General features: G+C 36.9%; 1 long non-coding RNA gene across 1 annotated transcript; it reads left to right on the top strand.

Moving 5' to 3' along the window:
- The first annotated feature begins 2,431 nt into the window (after positions 1-2,431).
- Positions 2,432-3,082, top strand: LOC139193201 (uncharacterized). The gene is made up of 2 exons (XR_011577618.1): positions 2,432-2,554; positions 2,681-3,082. It is a non-coding gene; the product is annotated as an uncharacterized lncRNA (long non-coding RNA).
- Positions 3,083-6,542: the final 3,460 nt, after the last annotated feature.

The raw sequence follows: 6,542 nt of genomic DNA, 5'->3' as shown, positions 1-6,542 counted from the left end.
GCAACGAGTTTGAGTACGCCTAGCTTCGTGGAGCGTCTCAAAAAGTTTCCCATACTACTCCTGGAGGACTTCATTCTTCATTGCTATCTTATTGTTCTAAGCTTCTAACTCATCGACTTTAGCTTGAAGAGCAACCATTTTTCCTTCATTCTTTCGTTGCTTCGCACTAGGTGCAAGAAGGGTGTCATTCTGTGTGTTGTGGCTTCCTTCGCTCCCTATGTTGGAGAGGGATTCCTGGTCAAAAAAGAGTGTATGAATGGTGGAAACCAGCTTGGCAAAGCTGAAGAGAGTGGGAATAAGTGTCGTTTCCACAGACGGCGCCAAATGTTGATGCATAAAATCAGTGAAGACTTTGGTACAACAGAAAGTGTTAAGTTTGTGACCTTCGCTAGATTGCTCCGGTCACTAATGTGGATAAGTATTTAAATGGATAGGTATAGGGAAGCAAACACAAGATGTACGTGGTTCACCCAGTTTGGCTACGTCCACGGAGTAGAGGAGTTCTCATTAATTGTGAAGGGTTTACACAAGTAAATAGGTTCAAGCTCTCCTTTAGTGAGTACTAGTGAATGATTTAGTACAAATGACATTAGGAAATATTGTGAGAGAATGATCTCTATTTATAGAAGAGAGTTTCTATTTTCATTCTGACATTGACACGTGTCGTGTTGCGATTGGCTTCTGATGTTGACACGTGTCGCGCTATGATTGGCTTCTGATGTCGACACGTATCGCGCTGTGATTGGTCTCCTGGTTGGAGGGAAACTCTTCTGGGTCCTTGACGGTATAACGTTGACCGGTGCTCAGTAGTTTCGAGATTAGTCAAGTATGGTACAAACAACAATCAAACAGCGAAAGACGATAACAAATTGACATGAGACATGCAATAGCAGATTAAATCCCGACAGATCAAACCTGCTTTGACACCAAGTTGAATATCAAAATGCGCCACAAAGAAGACTACAAAATAGAATATTATTAAACAAACAAGAATGTTGAAACAGCTACAAAACTCTAAGAGATTACGTTGTGAATGATTTGTTATTTTATAGAGTTACAAAGTACCATATATATATATAGAAAACTAACCTAACCCTAATAGGCAAGGAAATAAAAAACCTAATTGTAACATCCCACATCGACCAACGGAGATGGGGTGATGTGCTGTACTGTACATTCCCACCTCCATATGGCACGAGGCCTTTTAGGAGCTCACTGGCTTCGGAGTACATCGGAACTCCGTAGTTAAGCGAATTCGGGCGAGAGCATTCCCAGGATGGGTGACCCACTGGGAAGTTCTCGTGTGAGTTCCCAAAAACAAAACTATGAGGGCGTGGCCGAGGCCCAAAGCGGACAATATCATGCTACGGCAGAGTCAAGACTAGATGTGTCACTAATACTAACGGGCTAGGCCCAAAATACAAACATTAAAATAAATCTAAATAATAATATTTTTCAACAAGGTGCACATACATGAGGTTCTGATCGGCTTCTATATAAACCCGTGATAGCATGCTTGCTTCTTCACACCAATCACAACTTGAAATCAAAGCCATTGTCGATACAGAGCGCCCCTCTCATCAACAGTGGTACTTTGTGAGCAATGGCTTTTGAAAGAAACATTTTAATTGTTGCCATACTCATCACCTTGGGGACCTTGGCATCTCAAGCCACGTCCCGCGCGTTGTACGAAGCTTCCATTGCTGCAAAACATGAGCAATGGATGGAAAATTTTGGGTGCGTTTACCAGGACAGCGCATAGAAGGAAAGGCGTTTCCACATATTTAAGAACAATGTGGGATTTGTGGAGAAATTCAACAGTGAAAGGAAGAAGATATACAAGCTAGGCATCAATCAATTTTCTGATATGACCCATGAAGAATTTCTCAGACATCATACTGTATACAAGAAGCCCACCGAATCAACCTCATCCGCAGATGCATCTTTTACGTACAAAAACCTAAGCCTGACGGATGTTCCCCCAAGCATTGACTGGAGGGAGCAAGTGAATAGTAATTTTGTCTTGGCCCAAAGATAATGGATCCAGCCCATGCACAAAGAAAGATCCATGCACATGCTAGAGAAGTCCAGCAAAGTTCAAGTTAGTGGAAGAGTCTAGAATAATGGTGAGGATTCCACCAATATACAAGATTAGTGTAGATAATTCTAGCTTAGGAAGGTAGTGGAATTATCTAGATATCTCTAGCATGATACTTCCATGCTTCTCCAAGATTTCATCCATGCCTATAAAAGGAGAAGGCATCCACACCATTTGTAACAACCAAGAGAGCAAGTAGTGATAAGAGAGAGTGAGAAGTGAGAAGTGAGAAGAAGCAACAAAGCTTCTAAGAGTGTTTGAGTGTTTCCTCTTGTACTAAGTTTGTGAGTGAATTAAAATCTTGTGTAATACTTTCAGTATTCTTTCTTTCTCTTGCCGATCAATTCCGCTGCATTACATTCTTCTTTGTGAGAAAAACATCTCCAAAGTAGTGAAGTCTTTTTAAGCTCCAACAGCAAGGAGCTGTTACTCCTGTAAAAGATCAAGGGCTCTGTGGTAAAAGCACCAACCACCGTATTAATATTGGGCTAAGCTTACTCGTACATATATATTTTAATTACTTTCTTCATGCATTCTTTCCTACGGAAATTAATTCATATCTGTTTGTTTGAATACATGCAGGTTGTTGCTGGGCATTTTCTGCAGTGGCAGCAGTCGAAGGGATTACCAAAATCAAAATTGGCAACTTGATCTCACTGTCTGAGCAACAATTTGTGAGCTGTGATACAAGTAACTCCGGCTGCGATGGTGGTAACATGGCTAACGCCTTTGCATACATTCAACAAAACGGAGGAATTGCCAGTGAAGCAAATTACTCATACCAGAGTTCGGATGGAAGTTCAGGAACATGTGATATGAACCTGGCAAATGAGGCTGCTGCCAAGATAACTAATTATGCAGGGGTACCTCGCACGTACTCATTTATATAGAATAGTTGCAAACCGTTTACTTTCGAAAGTCTGTTGATGCATCATGTATTTGAGCGACTCCCACTTTCACTATCCTCGATTGGTTTTAAGATGAAATCTTGACTTCTTTGATAATATCCAAACACGTTAGCCCACTTATGAAGGCAACAATGACACCTACTCCAGATCACACACACAATACGTAATTAAACTTGATCAGGCTTAAGATTTCACCACAAATAGAAGGGCCTGTGAAAATATGTTACGTGTTGAGTCACATCAGAAAACTAAAGAAATCGGGTTACATTTAAGGGAGACTTTGTATTCAGTCCCTAACCACTAACATTCTTTAACTAAAATCTTAATGGTATTCAATTTTTTATCAAAGTCCCTTGACTTTGTACACCTCATTATTACTATTAATATGTATTTTTATATGTTGGATATTAATTACTTGACATGTTTATGGGATTTAAAATCCCATATTATATGGCATATAAATTAAAAACGATTACAATAAAAAAGAAAAAACTCAAAAAAAATTATTGAATAAATAGATAAAAACAGGTAACAATATGTAACTTTGAAATGATAAATGTCAAACGAATGTACCATAGTGTTCAAAAAAATTGCAAAAGGGGTATATTTTATTATAAAATATGTATACATGATAAACAAATAAAAAAAATATTTTACATTAAAAAGGTAAATTCACAAAAAAAAGGTACATTTTACATATAACAAAGTGGTACATTTATAAAGAAAAATGGGTACATTATAAATAAATTATGAGTATAAATAAAAAATTTAAAAATATGTGCACAAATGAAATTAATATATAGGTACAAATTAAAACTAAAAAGATATTTGGTACAAATTAAAAAAGAGTTGCAAATTAAAAATGGTACAAACTAAAAATAGAAATATATAATACAAAGTTTAACCATAAATGTAAATATATCAAATGTAACGTTTCAAACACTAAATGAATATATTTTTGAAATAAAATTAATTATATTGGTATGTAAATATAATTGAAATAATGACGTTAGGTAAGGACCTTAATCAAAAATAAAAAAGAAATAAGATTTTAATCAATGCAATGAAAGAAAGAGTGATGAGAACCTAATTTCTCCTACATTCAAAGAGCAATTTGAAAGTGGGCATGCTAGTTGGATTAGTCTTTGAATAAACTCATTGTCAATGCCTCATTCTTTGAGTAAACAGAATTATTATTGGCACTACAAAATTTTCATTCATTTTGTACTCCTCATAAGTATATTTTCTCTATAAATATAAAAAATTTAGAACACAAAATGAGAATTTTGGAATACCATGAAAATTTTCTTTTGCGATAATATGCTTCTATTCTATGGATCCCTGGTGACTTGGGCCAAGGCCCACTTTGATTCGTTTACATCTGTGCTATAGGAACCCCAATCAACAACAATCTCATTTATCATAATTAAATGGGTACAACACAAAATTATCTCAACTACCACAATGTCATACTTCATGTTTAAAACATTGCAATGTCATACCTAATCTTACAATTTCTTTTAACGTCAAAACTCTATCAGTTTGTCCATTTTTCTATTAAATGTTGAACTGTCTGTCAATGAGGTATGAGATTTATCATCACCATGACTTTAAGTTGAAGTCGAATTTGAGACCTTCGTAATGCTAGTTTGATGTTTCATACACTTAAAAATTAGGGAAATACTCCAAAATAGGACAATTTCTTAATCTTGGGACAAAAATATGACAAACCAGCCATGCACAAGCCATGCACACCATGTACACCATGCACAAAACCAAAATTACTAAAATACCCATATATAAATGGGTTATGTCCTTCCATTTTCTGATCTCTCTCTACTCTCTCTCTCATTTCCTCTCTCTTCTCTCACTTTCTCCCTCACACATTCTCTCTCCCCTTCTCACTGTGCACACACAGTGCACTATCATCCCGACCAACACCGTCCAAATCGAAGTCACCACCAATTTCATCTCGTCCTCACGAGTCCAAACACACATAGCCTTGTCACGAATCACATCTTCGATCGTTGGGATCAAAACTCAAGCAACCGCGAGTTTTTCGGCCATTTTTTTACAACACAGCAAATAATCGAGGCTCGAGACTACCACCACTGGACTCGCATCTACAATGAGAACAAAGCCCAATCATTAAATGTTGGTGTTTTGTTGGATGAATTTTTCAGGATTTGCTCAATGTATGTACACGACATTCATTCGATATGCTCATAGATCTGAACCAACCCAAAAACTTGGAAGTTAAATTAGGTTTTGTGTTTCATGTTGGGGCCTATAGGTTATGGAATAAATTTCAAGTTTTGACATGCTACAAAACTGAGATGGAACAATATCTGGTTCAAGTGTCCAATTGCAGAAATTTGTGAAATTTTTTTCGTAATGTGCATGCGGTGTGCATATATGGTGCATGGCTACATCTTAATATGAGAAGCAGGACTGTTCACTAGTTATGATGCACGAATGTTGTGCCCCAGAATTTAGTGAGTATGAGCCTCGACGAAAAAAAAAAATAAGAAAAAGCTTAGAGGACATTAAGGATCATGCTTGTCCATGAAATAATGACAAGTATCATGTTTTCCACATGCACGGTTAAATGATGATTGATGTACATAACAAGACTTTTCAAACTGCCACTATAACCTTATATACGTAACAATTATATTTTAATTGTATCCACTATACCAATAGATTGCCGTTAAAATTTCTTATTAATGTGAAAGAATAGCTCATTACTCGATCTCAAGCTCTGTGCATATTATGTGCATGTACTGTACATATGATGTACATATGGTGTGCATATAGTGTAAATGGTGGTGATGTCACAAGTGAAGACGTCATTTTTCTGATTTTGAAGAGAGAGCTATGAGCTCTGAGTTTTTGGGTTGGCTCAGATCTGTGAGTATATCATGTGCATGCCGTGTACATACAATGAACTTATCCTAAAAAATTCATCCAACAAAACATAAATTTTTGCCAATTTTTAGTAAACACTATCACAACATTCAAACAAGGTAGGGAATCCCATCACAACTTCATACAACTTCTGGGTTTATTCTCCCCTTCTCCAAATATGAAAAAAAAAATTAACTTCTTTAGTCCCACTAATCTGCAAATATTGGAAGGAAGAGAGCAAAAAACAAATGGGTTTTGTGCATAGCAATTAATGACTGAGCTTTGTTCCCACTATCGATGCGAGTCCAGTGGTGGTGGTCTCGAGCCTCGATTGTTTGTCGTGTTGCCAGAAAATAGTCGAAAAACTCGCAATTACTTGAGTTTCGATCCCAACGATTGGGGATGAGATTCGTGATAAGGTTAGGTGTTTTGGACTCGTGAAGACGAGATGAAATTGGTGGTGGCTTCGATTTGGACAGTGTTAGTCGGGAGGACTCTGCACAGTGAGAAGGGAAGAGAGAGTGCATGAGGGGGAATGTGAGAGAAGAGAGAGTAGAGAGAGATGGAAATCAGAAAATGAAAGAAAATAACCCATTTATATATGAGAACAATTAAGTAATTTCAAGATG

The sequence above is a fragment of the Malus domestica genome, chromosome 16 (genome assembly GCF_042453785.1).
Source record: "Malus domestica chromosome 16, GDT2T_hap1".
Classification (NCBI taxonomy): domain Eukaryota; kingdom Viridiplantae; phylum Streptophyta; class Magnoliopsida; order Rosales; family Rosaceae; genus Malus; species Malus domestica.
Note: the sequence above shows the minus strand (reverse complement) of the source record. Positions and strands in the feature narration are given on the sequence as shown.